Genomic DNA, 13,937 nt, shown 5'->3' with positions numbered 1-13,937 from the left:
GGAAAGGGTGGGAAGAACCAATAAGTAGGTGTTAAAAGTGGTGTAGAATGCAAAATTTTGAACAAAATGATGATACACTATGTATAGAAAATAGGCTAAGGACTGAGGTGTAGCTCAGTGTAGAGCACTTGCCCAGCATGCATGAGGCCCTGGATTTGATGTGAGTTTTCTTTTTTGTACTTATCTGTTTTAACATGGATTCGTTACGATGTATGTAAAAATGTTACTTTTTATGGAAAAAATAATTTCTTTTGGTCTCTTCTATTAAAGGAAATAAGGTACTATGATGTCCACATTGAAAATGAAACAGGAAGGCTGGAAATGTTAGTAGTTACGATAGGAATGGGAATTGGATCCAATGCTTGGTACTAGTCTCAATGCTACTTGTCTATGGAAGCCAGTCTGGTGTGAGCTTTTCCTCCTAGTAAATACTAAAGAGCGAGTTGTAAATGATTTCCAACCATTTCTCAGCATATACTCAGCACGCATTTTTTTTAAACCTACTGTTTTCATTTCTGAATTGTATGTCTCTGTCTCAAATTTAAACAAGCATTGCTTTCAGTGTTTAATTACAATTTAATGGAAATACTACTTGCATTCTAATTGCTTTTGGTTTTCACATCACGAATGTGCATCCATGCTATTGTGTCATTATAATCTCATGTTATAATGGCTTCATAATGCAAGTCCCTGCAGGGCTGAATTAGTAGTTTCCTATGGTAATCGCCCATCACTATGATATCATAATCACATAAGCACAATCCCCACATGCTTTCACTGCAATCATTTTGACATTGTAAGAGCATTTTAATAGTATTAGTACAGATTCTCCAGAGAAATCATCTAATTGTCATTGCATTACCATATAAGATTAATTGCGATGGAGCCGAATTGTTGTGATAGAAGAGCTTAAGAAGAAAGCGATGTTTAGCATCGAGGCATTTCAACTTTGGAAAAGGTCACTGCATTCTGCACCACGGTCAGGACAGAGCCCCTCATCACCTTAACTGAACAGATATCCTTTCCTAACATATTACGGTTTGGGTTTTTCTCTTTGTTTGTTTGCTTTGCATTCACACCCTAGTAATAAATTGGGTCAGTCCCTCTCTGTGGTATTGAAAGAAAAAGCAGACTTGCTTCTTGTCTTCAAGGAGTTTACAGTTTAATGAGGTTTACAACAAATTATCTACAGCATTTAAGTAAACATAATGAATACTCTTACGATAAACAAAGTACTCCGAAGTCAATGCCATTACCTAGGGGTAAGAACAACCAAACTAGGTTTTCCTGAGCAAGAAAGGGTTAATAAGTAAAAGGTTACAGGTGATAATCATGACTGCGTAGCAGAAATAGGGTGCATCTCACTAGGATTCTTTCTGGCCAGCGTCTTTTATTCACTAATTCTGGGGGAGAAAAGCCTCTAGGGACACCAACCATAGGCACAGCCACAGCCCCACTCAAGAAGGGAGCAAGAACAGGGTGGAAGATGCTCTGTCCTTACTGTAACTCCGGTGAGGCTTAGGTCCCACAGGAACCACAGGGAGAAGTGGTGAGACCTCAGAGAGGTGGGGCCTTTGGGACATGACTGAGTCGTGATCACCCTCACGAAGGGATTATTCTGGTCTTGCGAGTGGCCTGGGTCTCACAGCAGTGGGTTAGTTCCTAAGAGAGGAGACTGCTGCAGAAGCGTGGGCCTGGCCCCTGCCTGTCACTCCCCCAACACTTGCTCCTTCTGTCCACACCCACCTACATACACCTCTTTCTTGATATCTTAGCCAGTCTCAGATATTTCGTAATAGTCACAGAAATGGACTGATACAGGCAGGAAACTTCTTCTTTTACAGGGACCTCTACTGTTTTCCATGCAGAGATGCTGGATCATGTTTATTGTTCAGAGAAGTGCTAGCAAGCTGTCTCTCGAGGCATCCGATCAAAGACCGGAAGAAAGAAACTCCTACTCAGAAAAGCACCAGCCCGCCCCCAACAGTCTCCTCGGCTTGCGGGGCGTAGCTGAAAACACAGCGTAAAATGACCATCACGCGTCCGTGACAAATGGCACACACTGCAGAGACTGGCAGGATATTGTGTGCATCTGAGGGGCCTCTAATCTTCTAGAATTCTCGGAGGACACCACCAGAGAACTGCAAACGGATTATCATAACTCACGAGCCTCTGCTCCTCTGGGCAATGTTTAAGTGAGGACAACGTCACAGCCAATATTTAGCACCAGGCCTAGCCCCTAGTGGGCATTCTGTAAATGTCCATGAGAAGATGAACAAATTAACTTGACTGGAAAGAATGCACAGGTTTCGGAGCTGCTGTGGGTCTGAAAACACAGGGAACAGATTTGAAGTATGTACTCTCTGGTAGCATTAAGTGCAGAAGAATTAACAACTGGTAAAAGCATCTTGTATTATTAAAGACTTGCTTGGCTTCTTGTTTATGGTGTATCACCACATTCTGCGGGATAATGGTCACTAATTTTCCCTTTCTTGGATTGTGTGGGCCTGGGAAACCTCAGAATTACTCTGAGGTTCGGTTTCTGAAAAGCACTAATAACGCTTTTTTAATTGGAACACAGTAAGGATAAAGACACGCTCTCTAAGTGCACAATGCTACTTTTACCAACAAGCTGTGGAGCAATATAAACCTATTACATAAACAAAATTAGCTTCCTTCTTTTGGAACTTATTAACTTCACAGGTAAAGTCTTTGTGGCATTTGCTATTCTATTGAATTCTTGTCTAGATATCACATGAAATTAAACTCTCACTTCTTAGCTTATTCTTTAATACTTTAACTAATTTCATATATTTTTCTTTATGTATTAATATCAAGATGTATATCTATTACATGTTTATCAGTTTTTATTATAATCACAGATTAAAAATCAAGAATTTGGAAAGCTTAAATCCACGTATACTTGTCTTAGGAACAGATATTAGATTTTTTATATCAATATACCTTGGCACAAATTAGAAAAGTATCATAGGCTTTTCTACTCTCTTTCAAATATACTAAAGGAAACAGAAATGATTTCTGATTCAATAGGCTAATTTTCTAATTTGGTAAGTTAATATTTTGTTGATACAAATAATAGCTATAAAATATCTTGGATGTCACCAAAATTAATGTTAAACCTACTGTGATAATGCAGACAGGTTGGACAGCATAATGATCATCGGAATATACTGTTTCTCCTAGAGGAAGAAAAACTAGAACTTTACCAACTGTGTAAATGTTACCAATAAAGTTGAAATGCCAAAAGTGTGTCATTGGACAAATGGATCTGTGGAACTCAGTTTCCTCATTAATAAAAGAGTTAAAGTGATCTCTAAAATCCCTTTCAGACACAAGTTCTATGAATCTACGTGGATAGGGTGCCACAGCTTCTCCACGGGTTCAGTTTGTTTACATATTAAATAAACAAGGACATATATGTAGTGGAAGATCAGACAGAACATTTCTACACAAGGAATATGAAGCCTATTGATGTCTTTCTCTTCGGTACTGGGGATCGAACTCAGGACCTTGGCACTTGCCAGGCAGGCAGCGGGACCACTGAGCTAAATCCCTGGCCCCATGAATTCTTTTTTGATGTCTCATTAGGCAAACCTCATTCAAGCAAACCATGTTACAGTCTTTATTATCGACTTACTAAAAACAGCAGATTATTACTAACAGATGAATGAAATAAAAACACTTCACAAACCAGAAGGTCCAGATTGTTACTTATCAGCCTTTATATGGCTTGTGAAAAAGAATCAAACAGAGGCACAAGTATAAAATAATGAAGGCTTTATTAGCCCTCAAATATATGACACTATCCTAAGGAACTGAAAACTGTTGATTATTTCCCAAATAATAGCTAAATCACCCATTAGCAATCCACACACATGTGCACATATACATAAAAACATAGTTTTTAAAGTTTCTAATAATTGCAGAATACAGAACTTTTACTGAAAATTCTGTGCCAAATGAACAACTAAGAATTTTTTTTCTTTAATGGATAGTGATATAAATAAAAAATTAAATATCTGCTGATTTTGTCAATGTTTTATTTAAAAATATGTATATTACAAAAGCAGTTCAAAATGGTTTTAGGTGGTATACGTGAATTTTAAAATGTTTTAATCAAGTTTTTATTTATTTTAATGTGCTCTAGGAAAAACAGTAATAAACATTAAAAGCCATAGATATTGCTTAGGAAAAAGCTAACATGGAAAAGTAGGTTGGTTTAAAAATGAATATTAAGTAATTAGTAGTAAAGGTAGCACATAAGCATAGCAGATGTTCCTGAAGATGATATGAAAATTAATCAAGTTTTATGAGAACTGGTGAAAATTAAAGGGTCTAGCAACATCTCTACAATGTCTTGTAACCCATTATTAATTTTCTTTGGCTTGTTAAAGAATTAACTCCTACCATCCCCGTCAACTCATCAGAAATATAATCTTGACTTTTAATTAGGCAGAGAAATCTATTATCCAATTCCAACTCACAGACCTTTTTATTGATCCTGTAATTGTTGACATTATTCTAAATGATGTTGGTTTAAAAATACAAATATGAGGTGGGGTATACTGAATATGGATCAAGACATTATTGTCAGAGTACAGCTACTTACTAAGCTTACCAATATTTGTAGAGTAAAACTCTAAAGTTTAATACATTATTATTCTTTGTGTAGAAATGACATATAAGAAACTCTCCTCAATTTTATGAGCTTGGAGGTTGGTTATAGCTCAGTGGTAGAGCACATTTTTAGCACACATAGGGCCTTGGGTTCACCATTTAGCACCAAAAACAAAGCAAACAAAAAAATTAAATTATTATATTATAGAGGAATAGGTCATGTAAACTTACTTTGGCCAAGCTATTACTAATAAAAACTCAAATAAAGTGGAAACAGGGTCATGAAAAAATTACAATGTCACAACATAAAGCATTATGAAAATCCCACATAAAATCTTTTATAATCCTAATTTGGTCTTTCAAAAAATAAAGAAATTTAGAAATTAATCCTTTGGTAACATAGCAAAAATAATTAGTAGCAAAAATTAGTAGCAAAGAAGTCTTGCAAATGCTAAGAAACTACATATGTTCTTTTATAAGTTACAAAGCTATGAATTAAATTGAAATCCACAAGACCTTTATAAACAGACCTTTATAACTCACCCTGGAGATCATTTAATCGTGAAACTGTTAGCTTGGCCTATTTTGATCCCTCCACCCAAATACACTGATGGACAAAAAGTGAAAGGATAATGCCTAAGAGGAATGAGAAATGTCAAACTGGGGCACTGCGATTCTATGTGCAAGAACTTTCTCCTTTATGTACATCTGCCAGACTGAATATGGCTGCAAACTCAGTCTCAAGAGAAGATGCTTCAATACTGATGCACTGAGTTGCTGCAAAATATGTGGTACATAACAGAGAGAGAGGAATGCCCTTGAAGATGCACTTCACTGAATGATAGGAGGCAAGTTCAAAGTGGCACAGAAATAAAAAGAAATCTGCATCGGGCCTGAGATTTGTGCAAATGTGGGTGAGGCTCATGAGTGAGACCCATGGTAGTTTCCAGACCTAGACATGGAGGCTGAGAGAACTTGGACAGGCACTGATTGCAGGAGATAGAGCGTGACCTCTCGGAAGAACACTCTTGCCTAATGTCAGACTGCTGTCACAGCAGAGGACTTTTCATAGAAAGTATCCGGTCGTGGGCACTAGCCAGGCATGGTGTACCGCTCTTTCTTAAATTCTTGAGTTCAGTGGTTTTCGGCTCTGGCAAATGAACAGGCTCCCAAGTGAAAGACTGAGTTTGCAGAGGCTGCAGCCTCGAAGCCTAGGAAACTCTTAACAGGCTGTAAAGCACTGACTCATGGGCGTACTAGATATACTATATGTTAGAGAATGATAAAACGTGTCTCAAATAATCTAGACCAAAGCTAGGATAGACATTTCTGTAGCCATTCTTTAATACACATTTCAACAGTACTTTTCTACAGAGCAATTAGTAGTTAAAGCCACATTCTACTTACACATATATTGTCTAACCCCTGCATGTACACCTCATTTAATCTGTCCTTGAAAACGTATCAAATTTTAACTCACAGGAGGCGATATATTTCATTCATTCCTTCTTTTTTTAAAAAAGGTTTTAAGCCTTTTCATATGGACATTTTCAAAAGTTCACAAAAGAACAGTATACTGAATCCACCACTCAACATTAACAATAACTTCTAATTTACAATAGTTTTACAAGGGAAAAATGTTCTGCAACTTACTAAAAACCACTCATCAGTTACCTCAAATATTACTAACATAGTCTTATATACTCATATGACAATCCTCTAAGGAGTTTTGGCTACTAATTTACTACAAAAAAAATCTTTTTCAGGATTGAAAAAAACCCTCTATGATTCTATTCTGAGGGATTGCAAAGCTTTCCTGAATCTACAATGCTATGCATGGCAGATGTGGACTGATAACTTAACGGTGAAAGTTCTTTGATTCTCTCCCATTTCCCAGGATTTCTTTGAATATAAGAGCTTTGCTAGGTCCTTGGGCTCACGTCTCTCTGCAGCGACTTTTCTGCCTCCCTAGAAATTTCCAGGTGATAGGATGGGAGACAGTAATGCCCAATACATTGCAGCACTAACGCCACATTCCAGGGGGACAGCTGAGACAGGAGCACAGCATACTGGTATCCTTCTGCCCTTTTTGATAATGTGACTATGAGGACTAATCACAGCAAATTTTTTATTCAGAGACTAAACACTGGGTAAAAATATCAGCAAGTTATTAAAGAAATATTTGGACGACTGTAGTTTGTACAGGAAGCTGTACTTGGTTATGCACGTCTATTGGTTAATAATAAACTTTACCTACTCAGTTTAATAGTGTTGCTTCTGTTTTTATTTAATTATTTCAGTGTTTCAACTGCAAACCAAGGAGAGAGGCCTCACGAGAAGCCAACTCTGCTGACATGTTGACAATTATTACCTGTCTCTTTAACTGAATTTGTTATTTTAATCCATTTAATTTATGGTATACATGAGACATGTAGAAACATGAAGGTGTAAGCATGAGATAACTTTGCCAGTTTATGAAAATATTTAAAATATTTACAAAATCAACATATATATAACATTACTAGTAAGCAACATCAAGAAAATCTTTGTTGGTATACACAATAGTATTGAGGATTTTGTGGATGCAATGGACATTAAATTAACAATATTTTTCAATACTCTGTTCAAAGAGCTTTTCAAATACTGTATCAATTAATTACCCTATTAAGTCCCTGCAAAATAAGCTGTTATTACTCCAGATTTAGTGAAAAGGACTAATTATTACTATTTTAACAGTTTCTATAAAGAAAGAGAGAAATTACTCTATACAACCGCATACACCTCACTCCCCTTTAATGAGTAGGGAGCAGATAAAATAAAAGGTTGATTAGCTACGCGAATTCAGTGGAATACAGAGATGACTAACATCTAAAAAACCAGGACCTGTGAAAATAAAGAATTTAATATGCAAAGTGCAGACCCAAGTTGGCAGAAGGCTATTTATGAATATTGTCAATACTCAGTATGGCAGACTGACAATAGAGAATCTTTGGTCATGCCCTGAACAACATAATTCATCACACCAGTGCTTGGGGCCGTCATGTCCAAGCAATCTATCATCATCATATCACTCGTCGGAGTGCGAGAGGGGAGAACTTTGACGGTTAACCTCTGGGGAGCCTGGATTTATGGCCAGTGGCCCTCAGAATACAGCTCAGCTCTGCCCAAAACAAAATGCTTCCGGCTTCACTTCTGTTTAAGTCACAGTAAAAGAGTGAACATGTTTCCTCCAGGATGCTGAGAGCAAAACCTAAGTCTCATCCTCTTGGATCTGACATAAAAAGAGTCAGGAAATCATATTTAAAATATTCTTTCATGCTGCATGAAAAAAGAAATCAGTCAATGGTTAAGTATGGATGATTCATTTCAAATGTCCTTTGGTGACCAAATAATTTCTGAAATGCATCCACTGATACATTTGGCAAGAATCATCTCTTCACAACTTGCATGTGAACACTCCTCTATCTTGGAAAAAGTGGCAGTATACTGAAAATTTAAAAATATATATTGTGTTTCTCAAACTAGACCTGAAAATTTTAGTCTCTACCTTTTCCTGAACCTATACATTTTATACTTTAACACCAACTGCTCTAATAAAATGTAATTAAGCATCCACATGTGATTTTTTTTGCCCCTTTTGATGAAAATCACAGAGCTGGTCAGGTGCTTTGGTGCACAGCTGTAATCCCAGCTACTCCAGAAGCTGAGGCAGACCCTAGGCAACTTGGTGAGACCCTGTCTCGAAATTCAAAAAGGGGCTGGGAATGTAGCTCAATGGGAGTGCAACCCTGGGTTAGATCCTTAGTATTGCAATAAATAAATACATACATAAATAAATAATTAAAAATAGAATTACGAAGCTGAGCAGAGCATCATGGGAAACAGTGCACCTGCCACCTTCCCAGCATTGAGAGGCATAGTAGTCCTGAGACAGGCCTGTCTGCAGCACCTTCTCTGAGGTTCCCAAGGTGTCTGGTAGAAATCCCTGGATACCTGTGGTTCCAACCTCCATGCAGTGTATTAGGTAGGCTAGGTGAAGTGAGGCTGCAGTAAGAAACAATCCCAAATCTCAAGGCCTAAGCACAACAAAAGTTTATTTCTAGTTCATTGTTCCTGCTTAACAGAGGGTGGGAGGAGCTCATTCCATGACCCAGGCTGACAGAGGTGTTGTCGTCTGGGTGGTCACCGTGACAGAGGGAAAGAGAAGGTGACAGAGCCTTTGCTGGTTCCGGAGACTTTCACTTGGAAGCGGCATATGTCACTCCACTTATATTTCACTGGGCAAACCACTCACGGGGCCAGACCTACCTGGAAGGGGACACAGAAATGACCATGACCCCCACATTGAGCAGGCAGAACATGCAACAGTCAGAGCCACAGACCCACTTTATGCCAAGTGGCCAGGTGAAACCAGATCGTTTATCTCTCTGCTTTTCTTTTCTTTCTTACTTTCCTGAGACAAAATCCCGATGAATGAGACTTTTACAAAAATCTTACTGGAAAAACCTACTCCACTAAAAATACACAAGAAAGGATGAAGCATATTTGCTGTATGGAAACAAATATTCAACAACCACTTCAGTCAAGTTCATAGAGCCCCTGAGCAGGGTAAAGTTTAATCAGGAACTTTTAGTACTGCTGCTATGTTTTACTGGCATAATTCAGGCATTTGAGGGGAAGACTCCTTGTAGATTAATACTTTAAAGTATAAGGAAGCAAGGGTGGACACTGTCCAAGTTCATGCAATATCATACAGCTCACCATTTTGTCTCCAAGCTTAATTAAAAGTTCTCAGCCTACTATAACCACAGGGACCTGTGGCCAAGACCCCCACCAGGAAGGGAAGGAGTACACAGGTCCGTACTTCCTGAGACTGACTTCCCTCTGTATGTGTGTTCTTATGTTTTCGAGTCCTATCTGGCTCAAAATTTAACTCTTCCCACTTCAAATCGCATTAAATTATATATATTTTTTCCAGCAATGCTTTTCATTTCAGCCATATTAAAAGTCTTCTCTGCCCTTTCTGGGGAAAGGAAAACTTGAACAGTGAAACCTACCTTTTAGTAAGTTACTCACAGAACACACACTTTCCTGGTTTTCCTCCTGCCTTGCTTTTTACCAGATCCTCTCTACTGCCTCTAAATGTTGGATTCCTTGGTGCTGAGGCCAAAGTCCTATTCTTTCCTCTGTTAATATTCTCTCCCTGGACCTTTGTACCAACAGCTTCATGTATCATAACCAATGACTCCCACATAATTATCCAGATCCCCCTTATAAGCCACACAAGCTTATGTGGCATTTCCATGTGGATATCTGACTTAGTCCTTTTTTGTGCTGCTTAACAAAATACCCGAGACTGGTTTAGCCCACAGTTTTAGAGACGTAGACTCCAAGATCAGGACATGGCACCTGTCCCGCCTCCAGTAAGGACTTCCGGCTATGTCACATGGCAGGTGGCATCTCAGAGCAGGAGCAGGTGTGACAGTGACAAGTGGACAAATGGTGGGTGCAGAAATATGTAGAGTGCTCCGTACCAATCCACTCCATTGGTAACCTGTCCAGTTCCACGAGAACCAACCCACTCCCCAAAGCAGGTCTTAATTCCTTCCTCACAGAGTAGTGTCCCTGTGAACTAATCCCCTCCCAGAAGGCTGCTCGCTTTAAAGTTCCACTCTCTCTCACTACTGGGACATGGAGGACCCGTCCTCTACCACATCAACTTCTGGGGACAAACCACATTCAGATCATAGCAACCAGACTTAGGGACAGGCGGCCTCTCCAGTGCCCTCCAGCAACTTCGTCCTTCCTGGCTTTCACACCCTGTGTGCTTCCTTCTCACACTGCTCAAGTCTGGTCTGTGTGACCAGCCTCTGGCATAAGAAAGGGTTTGTCCCTTTTGAGTCTGGGCTCTACAAAGACTGCGGCTTCCATCTTGGGCTCTCTTTCTCTCTTGGATCATTCACTGTGGGCGAAGCTACACTATAATCAGCCCTGTGCAGAGGTCTACACAGTGAGGAGCTGAGTTCTCCAGCCAACAGCCATGTAGTTTATCAGCAACCATGGGAAGAGTGCAGAAGCAGATACTTCAGCCCCTATCACGCCTTGCCGTGACAGGAGCCCTGGTCTTTACCTTCCATTGGTGGTGGTGGACTCAGGATGTACAAAGTGTGGGGTGGCCTAAGGGATGAGCACACAGGCTTTGGAGTCAGAAAAATATAGATTTTTTCCCCCCACTTTTAAACTTTCCAGCATTGTGGTTTAAGCTTCCTGTGCCTTAACCAGAAACAACCAACTCAATCACATCTAACATTCAGATCCCTAGAAACTGTGGGACAATAAATGTTAATCTGTTAAATTTTAGGATTTTTAAAAATGCAGCAGTATCTTAACACATCACAGACTCAATGTGTACCAAGTAGAATATTCTCTCCGATCTGATCCCCAATTTGTCTTTTCCCTAACCTTTGTTTAATAACTGCCAGTGACAACTTACTCAGTTTTCAAGCCAAGAAACTAAGAATCATCTTTGGCTTTTCCCTTTTTCTCACATTCACATTCAATACCTCAGGAAGTTCTGTGGAATCCAAATCCAAAATATTTAACATGAATCCATTCATTCGATAAATATGTATTAAGAGTTGACTTTGCATACAGCTGTGCACCAACAGCTGCTGGAGAAACCACAGTAAACAAAATAAGCACCACCATCCCGTCCTCAAGTACTTGACATTCTTATTCCAGGGAGTAAATAATGATTTAGAAATAAAACCGAAGTATCCCCTGGGGGCCAAAGCAATATGGAAGTAAAATGAAGTGCGTGGGGTGGAGGATACCATGGTCTGTGAGTGCTATTTTAGACCAGTGCTCAGGAAGGCGCTACCAACGGTGATAGCTGCAAAGTCCATTTCCTCTGTCTCTGCCGCCACCACCCTAACCAGAGCCACCACCAGCTTCTGTTTGGGCTTCATCATAGCCACTTCATGTTTCTCCCCTGCCTAAAACCCCTGAGTGGCTTCCCACAGCTTTACAAGAAAATCTTAAGCCCTCATCAGGCTGCAAAGCTTCCTATGACCTAGTCCTACCCAGCTCTCCAATTTCCCCTTGAACCAAGCACCCAAGCTCCAGCTGCTCTGTCCTTCTGGAAGTTTCTAGAACATACCAAGTTCTTTGATGCTTCCTCTAACCTTACAGGTCTCTAAGAAAAGAACAACATCTTTAAATCCTTCTCATCCTCTGACTGCCCTGCTCAGGAGTGTACTTTTAGTTCCTATTGGTGACGGGGCAGACTTGTGATATACAAAGTGTGGGGTGGCCTAAGGGGTAAGAGCACAGGCTTTGGAGTCGGAAAAATATTTCCCCCCCCACCTTTAAACTTTCCAGCATTGTGGTTTAACCGTTCTGTGTCTTAACTTTCTCATCTGTACCATGAAAATCTCTCAATGACCCAGACACCACCCCGGCAATTAGCTTTTACTGTGAAAAGGTATAGGCGTGGGGATTCCAATTATGACTCTAGAATCAAGGACCTGAAATAAAATACTTTGCTTTTTTACTCCAGAAAGCTATATTCCATGTTTTGGTAACGTTTATAACCCTAAACCAACACGCAACCTCCAACAACACAAACACAACCTCATCAAGTTGCACTTTGTGAATCTGGTGTTTGAACTGTTCTTCTAAACACTGAATTCCTATCAACAGCCAGCAAGGTTTTCTTTTCTCTCCCTCCAGGGCACTGAGATTTCTCGGAAGGGGGTAGGTGTTTCTTAAATGACACCAGGCCTTGAGGTGACTGCCGTGCGTGCTGTCTACGGAAAATGAACTGGGACTTAAGTCCTCAGATCCCTTCCTTTCGTTCTGTGACCAGGAAGGCGACGGTGCTGCAGGTGCCCCTGTGGAGGCGACTTGGGAGCGAATGCCAGGGTTTCCGGTGGGTTCTCCCGGCAGGAAGCCCAGCACCCGGGCGCCTTTATAAAACCGCACCCCGAGCTGCGCTCGCCTCACTCGCTCCCACCGGGAGGCGGCAGGTGGGCGGGAAACTTCGGGATGGACGTAACACACGGGCGACGCCCAGGCGGAGGCTCCGGGGCGCAGGGAGGCGGAAGCGAGGGAAGGGGCTAAGGAGCCTGGTCGGGCCCCGCGCCGCTGCTAGGCCCCAGCTCGAGCCTGCGCCCGGCCCTGCAGCTCCCGGCGGTCCCAGGGCGCCAGGGGCCCCTCCTACCGCGCCCAGCGCTCCCGCGCCCGCTCCGGCTCCGGCTCTGGGCGCCTGCGATCCGCTGCGCGCCGCCGCCCTCGGGACCCCGCGCCCGGCCAACTTCCCGGCCCTTTCCGGCCCCTCGCCCCTCGCCCCTCCCGCTTCACCTTCCGCTCCAGGCCTTCCCCGTCCCCGGCCCAGCCACGCCCACCAGGCTCCGAGCCACGCCCACCACCCGGGAGCCCCGCCTTCGGCCGCTGCCCACGCTCACTTGGCGCTAGCCACGCCCCATTTTAGCGCCTAGGACACACCCGGTGGGCCCCCGCCCCGCCCCGCCCTCCTGCGCTCAGGTCTGGACCCCAGCCAGCTGCAGGCCTCCTCCGTCCCAAGCGGCGGGCCTGCAGCTGCCAGGTCTTTTCCTGGGCTGGGCTGGGAGCCCACTTACTCTGGGCTAGAGTCTGTTATAGAGAGATAACCCCAAATATCCTGGAAGGAGAGGGTTTTTTTCTCTTTTTGGCCGGTTTGAAAGAACGAGGGGCTCAGCCCCGCCAAGAGAAAGTCATTAGCTGCGTTCTCCCCAGATCCCAGTTCTCACGGAATAACCCCATACGTTCGGGCCTACAGTGGCTCTTAGTTTTCTCCAGGGCCGACACACCAGAGGCGGTGTCACCATAGGATCTGCGTCCGTGCCCTTCATACAGAGAACCTTGGGTTTGCGGTCCTGGTTCTTCTCTGTTTCTTGTTCCTAGGCCTGAGTTTCCTCTTTCGGACTGGCTGTAGTACTTCATCTGGTTCAGTGAATACAGATCCGGGAATGCAGGGTTAGTGACTACGCCTGCGTGCGCAAACCGTGGTACCAGAAGCAGTTCTCACATTAGAGTAAGACCTTGAAGTATTGCACTGTAATCGATTTAATCCCAAATGCGAAGAAAAAAAGTGCGGATGGGAAGACCCTACAGGAGCCATTTCAAAGGAAGGGAAAGATTTAATAATAATTGAGGATGTAGATTGAGGCAAATGGGGCAGGGCTCTGTAACAGGTGTATGGTAACTTGTTAGAGTTTAGAGAAGCCTGCGAGTGGGAGGAGTTATTCCCCTCCAATTAC

At 42.0% G+C, this 13,937-nt stretch overlaps 1 protein-coding gene across 6 annotated transcripts in view; it reads right to left on the bottom strand.

Moving 5' to 3' along the window:
• The window catches only part of Pter (phosphotriesterase related), a 53,519-nt gene extending 40,471 nt beyond the window's left edge, over positions 1 to 13,048 (bottom strand). For 2 of the 6 annotated variants that reach the window (XM_021240446.2, XM_004859978.4), the window contains exon 1: positions 9,696 to 12,315. The gene's annotated coding sequence lies outside the window, so the exon portion shown is untranslated. The other 4 variants (XM_004859981.4, XM_087207091.1, XM_004859979.4 and 1 more) reach the window with 4 other exon arrangements.
• Positions 13,049 to 13,937: the final 889 nt, after the last annotated feature.

Source organism: Heterocephalus glaber, unplaced genomic scaffold (genome assembly GCF_053883595.1).
Source record: "Heterocephalus glaber isolate CG9 unplaced genomic scaffold, H.glaber_assembly_v1.0 deba00000768, whole genome shotgun sequence".
NCBI classification, from domain to species: domain Eukaryota; kingdom Metazoa; phylum Chordata; class Mammalia; order Rodentia; family Bathyergidae; genus Heterocephalus; species Heterocephalus glaber.
Note: the sequence above shows the minus strand (reverse complement) of the source record. Positions and strands in the feature narration are given on the sequence as shown.